Source organism: Palaemon carinicauda, chromosome 41, assembly GCF_036898095.1.
Source record: "Palaemon carinicauda isolate YSFRI2023 chromosome 41, ASM3689809v2, whole genome shotgun sequence".
In the NCBI taxonomy this organism is placed as follows: domain Eukaryota; kingdom Metazoa; phylum Arthropoda; class Malacostraca; order Decapoda; family Palaemonidae; genus Palaemon; species Palaemon carinicauda.
Window position 1 is genome coordinate 5375142 of NC_090765.1, and position 10807 is coordinate 5385948.

At 34.3% G+C, this 10807-nt stretch overlaps 1 protein-coding gene across 1 annotated transcript in view; it reads left to right on the top strand.

The window, feature by feature from the left end:
• The window catches only part of LOC137632206 (uncharacterized), a 164252-nt gene that overhangs the window by 78699 nt on the left and 74746 nt on the right, over positions 1–10807 (top strand). The window lies entirely within an intron of this gene.

Below are 10807 nucleotides of genomic sequence, written 5' to 3' on the forward strand. Positions count from 1 at the left end.
GTGGTTTTGGCAGGTTTTGTTGTCATCTGACCAGCAAAAAAAGTAATTTTCACCGCCTAGGTCAGGGATTCTATTTGGTTGCCAAATTAGGACACCAATACTCCTCTAACAGCTGGTTGTGATAAGGTGCGTTGTCAAGTACCAACACTGATGGTTTGCGCAGCAATGGTAGAAACATAGTTGTTATCCAGAATGTGTCATTTCCCCGTGGTAATTACTGCTGGTACTTTTACCAAGGCCAGTACAACACGAAAGCACCTTCAATAACTCATTTGCTCTTCCAGCTGCCACCACCTAAAAACGCTCTCCTTTGCTGTGTGGTACCTGTTGCCTGTGCAAGGCGCTGATAAGTAGACTGTGCGGTGTGCTGATGGCATTAACTCCCTGCTGTGACTCATTCCTGTCATAAACCCAAGATCTTCAGAAAGAGTCTTGGGTGAACCACATCTCTTCCACATATATTATCTGCCTTCCTATCTCCATGGTGCTTCAGAGCCCAGTGAATGCCTAGCTGTCAGCAAACCACGTCAAGGGATTCTTTTGTAAGATCCACCTTTCGCCAAGTACTTTGTATTTGAATCCGATATCTTGCATGATCCACCACACTGATATCTTGGAGAATGTTTCCAGGATAATGGTGGTGGTCTTCAAATCTTCCAACATTGTTTTGACTATAAAAACTGGCTATGCAGAAAACTTACTGTAAACAAAACTGTGAATGGCACCTACCGTACAATTATCAAGGGTTTGTGGTGTAGACATTACTACACCAGTAGACTGAATAGAATTCTTTGATCTGTTGCACAGATAAATTTTTCTCACAACATGCAATGTCATACCTATGAAATTTTCCATATGGTCTTATGTGGATAAAGAATGATATTTAGCCAATACACCAAAATATATTACATGACTTACTTTGTTTCTGCTATGAACTTGTAAAGCATTGATAATGACATTATTCTTAATGATGAAAATCACATTACTATTCATCGCTATTATTATTTTTGTTATTATCTCCGCCAAAGAGGTATTGCGATTGAGTTGGTTTATTTATTCATCTGTCTGTGAGCATTTGCCTGTGAACAAGATTATTTCAAAAATACTCGAGGGATTTTGATGAAATTTTCACCGAAGATAGACCGTAGAACATGGACGACCCCATTGAATTTTGGAGCTGATCCGGATCCAGATTTGATTTTTTTATGTGTCTATGGACAGGATTAGGTCAAAACTACTAGATGGATTTTGAAAAAATTTTCACCATAGATAGAACTTAGGTCATGGACGACTCCATTAAATTTTGGAGATGGTCTGGATTCTAGATCCAGATTTGCATTTTTTGCTTTTTTAAAGATAATGTTAAAACTACGCGACTGATTTTGACGAAATTTACACCACAGATAGATCTTTGGTCTTGGACTACTCCATTAGATTTTGGAGATGATCCGGATTTTAGTTTATTTATTTATTCATTTGTCTGTGTGTCTGAGGACAAGATTACGTCAAAACAACTTGACAGATTTGACGAAATTTTCATCACAGATAGATTTTATGTAATGGATGACCCCATTGAATTTTGGAGATGATCCGGAGTTGAATTCAAGATGTGGATTTGCATTTTTCGCCATTTTAAAGATGACATGTTCACTATAGTTCTTAGGTCATGGACAACCCCATTATATTTTAGAGATGATCCGGATCCGGATTCTAGTTTATTCAATTATTTGTCAGCGAGTTTGTGGACAGGATTACGTCTAAACTACCAGACGGATTTTGGTGACATTTTCACCACAGATAGAACCTAGTTCATGAATGACCCCATTAAATTTTGGAGATGATCCGAATTCTAGATCTGGATTTGCATTTTTTGCCATTTTCAAAGATAATGTCAAAACTACTTGACCAATTTTAACAAAATTATCACCACAGATAGATCTTTGGTCATGGACGACCCAATGATATTTTGGAGATCATCCGGATCCGGATTTTAATTTATTTATTCATTTGTGTGTGTATCTGTGGAAAGCCTATTTCCAGGAAAGGACTATATTAGAACTAATCGACGGATTTTTACGAAATTTTCACCACAGTTAGATCTCAGGTCATTGACGACCACATCAAATTTTGGAGATGATCTGGATTCGGATTCTAGATGCGGATTTGCTTTTTTCACCATTTTAAAGATAGCATCTAAACTACTGGACGGATTTTGACGAAATTTTCACCACATGTAGATTTTAGGTCATGACCCTAATAAATTAGATCCGGATTCTAGATCCAGATTTGCTTTTTTCGCCATTTTAAAGGTAACGTCAAAAGAAATTGACGGATTTTGACGAGATTTCCACCACAGATAGATCATAGGCCATGGACAACTACATTATCCTTTGGTGGAGGTCAGAAATCTATGATTGCTCTTGTTATTATTATTGTCATAGTAATCATCATTATTGTCATTATTCTTACATTGACTTAAGGGAAGAGGATGATGGAATATGTATAAATAAATATGCTCAATACATACACATATATGGACACATGATGCATACATAAATAGACATGCATATAATTTATGGAGGAAATTTTATATACATACATACATATATATATATATATATATATATATATATATATATATATAATATATATATGTATATATATATGCATATATATATGTATATATACACACATTATACATTTGTATATGTATCTATATCGCTATTTATGTATAAGGAGATCAGTAGTTATTTCAACTAGTCAATGAGATAGTTTAATAGTCAAGAAAACTAAGTGATTGTTTATCTTTGATCTCTCTCTCTCTCTCTCTCTCTCTCTCTCTCTCTCTCACTTACAGTATACTCGTTATTTCAATATTTCCTTCATAAATGTCGCCTTTGTCCTCTAGTCTAAATCGTTTGGTGCTTGTGTATCGCGACCACTTACCTGTTAGTATATGACGCAAACGATTCTCTTTGTTACATATTGCAAAAACACGCAACACGAAAGCAGTCTTGCAGCTACGAGGACAATTCTTTTGACTTGACATCAGCGAATCAGCAGTCACACAACTTGACTGTGACCGATGATTGGTCGGCTGCCCTCACCCTGTCGTCGGCGGTGTTCATTATTATGGTGCAGGTTACCGGGGTTATCGTGCCAAATATCGTATGAAACACCTTTAAGTAACCGAATTTTTAATTCCATTCACCAATTCCAAAGGTTTTGTAAAACTGAGAGGGAAAGGCTAAATATAAAATACGTTATTATAGCTACGTATTCCTATAGTCAACTTAAAATTAGACAGTGAAAATAGTAATATTAACAAATTATATTTACCAAATTCCTTTGTTATAATATTGTCATATGTATATATAACATTTTTTTATTCATTACCCTTAGTATCACCAATGGAAACTGTAATATTTTCGTCATTCTTAAAAATGATTTGCATTCAAGCTTCTGTTTTATCAATGATGTCGGTGCTATGAACGTGATACAATAACTACCTACAGTGACAATGAAACGTTTACAGGAAAGGCTATATTTTTTGTATGCGTTTTAACTCAAATCTGTATTTCTATCTTCAACTTTAACTGTTATGGTCGCCTATCTAAATGACGAGTGCTAAGAAGCTAAGTAGTACTTTCAACACTATTAAGTTTAGACAAAATTTCTAACAATTTCTCTATCTAGTATATTGTCTCACAATTTTGATAATTATTGAATATCCTGCTCATTGCATTACCTATTGTACAAGCATGTGAAATACGTCTGGTAATAATCTGCCTCTTTCTGGAAATCATCAAATTTACATAATATTCCTAATATTCCCTGTAAAGACTTCTTTGATTTACGCTGATAAGTGTGTTAATTATCACCATTAGACATCACTATGAAACATATTTTTGTCAATTATGCTGTGGTTTCGAATAGCTATATCCAAAATACGATTTATATCCGATGTTTTGATAGGATTTTATAGACGAAAATCGATGAGACACGCCCTGAAATGCAGAGGATCCATCTATATTTAGACCTTCCATTCATCAAGAGATTATATAGATTCATTACAGGAATTTATAGGTGTGAAAAAGAGGAATTAGGTGAATATTTAGCTCCTAAGCTACAGATATATTACGACATTATTTATACTTATGACATCATTTTGCAAATGATTGAAATATGGCTGTTAAGGCGCAAATCAATACTTGATCATTGTCAATCATTTTGTAGGTGCTCTTTTGGTGTTCTATTTTCAATATCTGTTTAATTATCTTTACCCTCTGATAGCTTTATACCTTTTTATCTCTTTACCTATGGCTGATCCTACGCGTCCAGCATTTTAATATTTTTTGTTTTCACTAATTTGACACATGTTAAAACATTTTTTGAACAAAAGTAAAGTTTATAATTAATGAAACAATTCATATTTATTCTTATTTTACTTTTCAAGCATTACAACTATTCAGTCTTTACCACAAAATTATTTTTTTTAATATTAACGTCTATACTGGCAACAAATTGTACATTTTCATGATTATCTTAAAACCCTGGATTTACTAATGTTAATCCCTTTATTTAGTCCGATTTATTTGATTTGCCAATTGTTTTTGGTTATTTTCACTGATTAAGGTGATGCTTTACTAAAGCCTACATTTTATCTTTCATATCAATATTTTGTAATTTATTTATGAAGGCAAATAATAAATAAATTACCTCTATTACTTAGGAAATAAATTATTTCAGTTTGAGAATTCGGTTCCATTCCCGAATATTACTTTTGTTTTCAATACAATATATCAGAAATGATGAGGACAAACATTTCCCTGTCAAGATGAAGATTAATACACTCAAATGAAAAGACTTAATAGACTTTGTCCTCGGGTGCCAACAGTCTTCGCGACGTCAATAGGGTATAGTTGCAAAGCTTTAACAACGAACATTTAATCCATATAGCATTTCCTTTCAGGCAGTTTTGAGTGTCCTTGAAACTATTAAAAGGCAAAAAAAAAAAAAAAAAAAACTGAAATTGTTACTAAAAGTAAAGTTATCCAAAAGGCTGACGAGACCTTGAGATATTGTACAATTCATATCACTTTGTTTTCCTTCCATTCAACAGCATGTTCTTTCAGTTTGGGTAAATTAAAGGTATCTTTATATTTATAATATTTGTGCGTAGTATATAATTGCGTTATTCTTTAAATGAATGTTGGATTTCAGTCGAACAGTAAATGAAAGTATTGAACACATACTCATACAACTTTCTGTAATTTGTCTTCCTAACTGCATCTTCTAACACAAATTATTGGCATAGAAATATATATATATATATATATATATGTGTGTGTGTGTGTGTGCGTGTGTGTGTACGTGTATATATATATATATATATATAATATATATATATATGTATATATATACCGGTATATATGTATGTATATATATATATATATATATAGATATATATATATATATATATGTATATATATATCGGTATATATATATATATATATACATAGGCTATATATATATATATATATATATATTATTTATATTATGCCAAGAGGAAGGTTTTAAGAATCTAAATAGGGAAAATGTAGGAATTAACATCAATAGAGAATACCTTAACAACTCAAGAATTGCAGATGACGTAGTTGTGTTTAGTGAAACATGGAAGGAATTGCAAACGATGATAGAAGATTTGAGTAAAGAAAGCTAGAATGTTGAACTGAAAATGAATATGAGTAAAACTATGATCAAGTTCAATGAAAATGCTTAGAAACATTAAGTAACGGTTGAGGACGAACCTCTAGAGATTGATAATGAATTTACGTACTTATGACAGACAATAAGTGTTTCACCAGGACACGATACCGAAATTAAAAGAAGGATAAGCATGGGGTGGAGAGCATTTGGTAAACAAAATGAGATTATGAAAATTAAAATGTCACTTTCTCTAAGAAGAAAAAAATATTTAATCAGATGGTTGTGGCCAATGCGGTAACGTCCCTGACTGGTGATTGTTAGACTGGGGTTCAAGGCCTACGTAAACTCGTTAGTTCCTTTGGTCGCTGCAACTTCGCCATCCTTGCCAGGTAAGGAGGGAGGGTAGCCGGTAGCCTATAGGTCTATCTGTTGAGTCATCAGCAGCCATTGCCTGACCTTGGTCCTAGCTTGGGTAGAGAGGGGCCTTGGGCGCTGACCATTTGTATATATGGTCAGTCTCTAGGGCATTGTCCTGCTTGATAAAGCAATGTCACTGTCCCCTACCTCTGCCATTCATGAGTGGCCTTTAAACCTTTAAACCATTATTAACTTATATATCAGAAACTTGGAGCCTTGCGAAAGCCATAGAGCATAAGCTAGTCACAACTCAAAGAGCTATGGAAAGAATAATGATGAGAATAAAACTAAGAGACAGAAAAAGAGCAACGCAGACATGTATTAGACATATAATGAGAATGGCAGATAAAAGATGGACATCAGAAACAACAGAATAGGTCCTTAGAAATTGCAAAAGAAGCAGGGGAAGGAAGAGTACACGATGGATTGACGAGCTAAGAACATTTGTGGGTTATAAACTGACCAAGAAACACCTTAAAGTTGATAAATTGACGTGAGTTATGTCTGAGACGTTTATCCTGCAGTGGACTAATTATGGCTGATATATATATATATATATATATATATATATATATTTGTATACACACAAATAACAACTAAAGGAGCCGTTTCTAGTCCTCTACTGGACAAATCCCACTGACATTTCATTTTATGTCTGGGGTTTAGCCACTTTTCATCACCACGCTGTATAGCGCAGATTGGTGATGATTTTCGTCTGATCACTCACAGCAAACCAACCTGGTATGGCTTTGCTGATCATGGCGACACGCAAACCCTTTCACCACGTTAAGATATCCACAGTCAGAAAAGGATACTTAATTCATACATAAATAATTATATATATATATATATATATATATATATATATAATTCCAATATAACTAGTTGATGACTCTTCCATTGCCGAAATAGCGGTCTTTTCAAAGTCACAATAATCTGCTGTTGGATTTAATCCTGGTTCACTAGTTATTAAAACTGAGTAGCCAGTCCTTGATATGTCATGTTCTTTGAATATATATATATATCTTAAGTAGACTGGAGTGGCATTTTGAGTGATCTTTTGTATTTGAATTGGTCACAATTGTATAAAGGGGCAAACCCTGCTGCTCTCTTGAAAGAAAATCTAGTCAATATAATTGATAGGCATATCCCTTTTTGTGTGTTGAAATACCGAGTGAAAAACTAACCCTGGTTCAGTGAGGATTATAAACACACCAATTTGATGAAACCGTGGGCTTATCATTTTCAGAAAGGTAACAGATCAGAATTGACTTTGAATAACTATACTAAGTTAAGAGGTGCTGCTCAGAGAGCTATGTTTCAACCGAAAAGGAATACAACTTGACTATAAAAAAAAAAAAAAATCCTTTCTGGTACATTCCAGAAGCGCAAATTGATGGCTACCCTGAAATCTGGTGTATACTTGAAGATTCCTTCTCTATCCAAAGAAAACGGCAACCCTTTTGGCTGTTGTGTAGTTGTGTATGACAATAAGCCGAGTAATGAGAAACTTAGTCTTTCTCATTCCTGTTTTCTTTAAGCTAAACTAACTATTTTACCTTTCGGTCTTGTGAAATTGAAACCTACTTACTTGATCTTGATCCTAATGGACGTGTAGACCTAAATGTTATTTTTTTCTTTTTATAAAGAACACTGATATCTACATATACTAAGATGCCTATATTGGTTCCTTCTGTCTGGTTATGGTTCATTTTCCCTTTGCCTACACATACACCAAATAGTCTGTCCTATTATTTACAGATTCTCCTCTGCCCTTATACAACACTGTGATTATCAAACAATTCTTCTTCACCCAAGGGGTTAACTACTGCACTGTATTTGTTCAGTGGCCACTTTCTCATGGTAAGGGTAGAGACTCTTCAGCTAAGGTAAGCAGCTCTTCTAGGAGAAGGACACTCCAAAATCAAACCATTGTTCTCTAGTCTTGGGTAGTGGTATAGCCTCTGTACCATGGTCTTCCACTGTCTTGGACTAGAGTTCTCTTGCTTGAGGGTACACTCGGGCACACTAATCTCTCTTATTTCTCTTCCTCTTGTTTTGTTAAAGTTTTATTGTTTATTTAGGAAATATTTATTTTAACGTTACTGTTTTTAAATATTTTTTTCCTTGTTTCCTTTCCTGACTGGGGTATTTTCCCTGTTGCAGCCCCTTGGCTTATAGCATCGTGTTTTTCCAACTAGGGTTGTAGCTTAGCAAGTAATAATAATAATAATAGTAATAATAATAATAATAATAATAATAATAATAATAATAATATGCAAATGAGCTTCCGTTTGATCTAACCATAAACAGGTTTAAACGATACTTCTCCAGAACGGCTCGGCCGATTTTCAATTTTTTCCCTTGCTCTTCGATCCTTCCTACACTACCAGGCTTTTTTTCCTTTGAAGAACTTTTCTCCGTTTTCGAGATGTCCTCTGGCTAGTTTAGGTAATTGAATGAGCAAACAACAATTCGCTAACAATTACCTGAATGGCGTGCTCCTACTGGCCAAGGTCTAAATTAGATCTTGCTATTGGCTAAGGCGATAGAGAAGCAACGCCCCAAATGTTCCCCTAAACCAGATTTTTTCCCAGTATTTTACGTTAAAAAATGCCTCTGTTTCCACCTATTGATATCTTTAAAATATGGGAAAATGCAGTCAATTATCGAAAAAATTATATTCTTTCTTTGAAAATAACTAAAAGTCTCTTATACACATATATGATGATGCATATAATGCGAAATATTGGGTTTTGAAAATAAAAATGCTTAAATAAGAAATATATTGACAGAAATAAGAAATCTTAGAAATCCCACCAGCTAAGAAGAAGAACTCTTTCAAAGCCTCTTGGCAAATAACGAAGTTTCTAGCCAATAAGAAACGGCAAAAGAAAAGCCTGGTAAAGTAAATGTCTCTGATTGGCCAAAGCACCAATTCCTGGTTCGAAAAGCTCACTATAGTTCTGGAGCTGAATAAGAACGGTGGTTTAGGTGAGCTAGAGGTAATAAAAAATGATTGATTTTTTCTTTATATTACGGCGTTTTTTTTTTTTTTTATAAGCGGTAACCAGTTGTAGCCATAGAAATATTTGAAAATATAGACATTTTAACCTTGTCTCGAAAGTTTTGGTCGGCCATTTCACCGTGAAACATTTTTTATTGTTAATTTGTGTATATTCCGAGATATCGATGACAATGGTGTTCATATTATTTGATGTAGGATTGTGAAACAAAATTACAGTGCCAATGCCGTTAATAAGGGGTTGATAATTAAGTAAAAGGGCTCAATATGGCTCTTTTTAAGTTGATAAGTATCAAGGATTATATGGGCATATGGGACAAAGTTTTAAATGTATTTTTTGACGTACGGATTAAGTAATAAATGTGAGGTTGAAAATAGTGAAAACCAAATGACATTAAAAAAGGAAACCTTGAACAAAGGATGCCCCGTGACGTGATATTCAGGCTTTCCAGTAATGCATCCGGCAACAGATTAGTAACATAGTTTTTCGTCCCCCACGATTACAAACGACGTATTTCTACGATTATCGTTACCATCGCCACCCTCACCAGTATACTTACTAATGATAATGGCATTATTTCAATGACTATTCTGCTCCATTCACTAATGGCCACCGTTAAACAAACTTTTTTCCTGAGCCCGTTTTCATACAAACATTAGTAACTTTACAAATCACATTTTACACCATTTGCTAGAATGTATTTGGGGTTATTTTTAGATGTAATTGCATGGTCAAGAGGTACGGGCTTTTGGGGGGCTAATCCTAGTTCCTATGCTCTGTTGATTTCTGCAAGTTAGCAAGATGTTCTAATTGCACTTGTTTGAGAATAGGTCATGTTACTCCATTGGGTAAATGTGTTTGCTATAGCTCTGGCCCTGTTGATTACCGCCCAGCCCAATTTATATAACCCATTTTATCTACAGTTTTTGAACGTCTTTTCGCAAAACATCTGAATAGGTATGCTGAAGGTAACTTTCTTTTCCCCAATATGCAGTTTTGCTTTTCTAGAAGCCTTGGAGCATGTTTAGCCCTTCTTACAATTTCCTATGATGTACAGAAACTCCGTGATTGTGGTCAGAAAGTTTATTTTATTAGCAGAAAATAAGTCTTCATTTTAACAGATAAATTTTAGTGCTGCCTTTTACTGTGTAAATCATGAGGTCCTTGTTTTAAAACTTTAACAGATGTGCGTAGGTGGGTCTTTTCATTATTGAATTTTTAAGTAATATATTGCAAAGAGTGGGTTTTTGGGGACACCATAATGACTAGGAATATATCTGGTGTTCCTCGGGGTTGGGTTCTTGGCCCATTACTTTTCATACTATATACACATGGTAATGTGAATTGGCCTAGAAAACAAGCTCGTTGCATGTGTAGACGATACTACTCTCAGTGCATCAATGTCATCTCCCTAATGTAGAGCTATGGTGTTGAATTCCTTAATAGATATCTAGCTAAAATTAGTGCATGGTGCGAATTATTTGACATGAAGCTGAACCCTAACAAAACTCAGTATGATTATTATTAGATCAAAACAGTGGCTCCTCAACATCCAGATCTTTGTATTGACAATGCTTCTATTACTATACTGTATATAGGTTGCTTTTTAGGTGTGATTCTTGATTGCAAATTTACTTATGAGAAACAAATTCAGC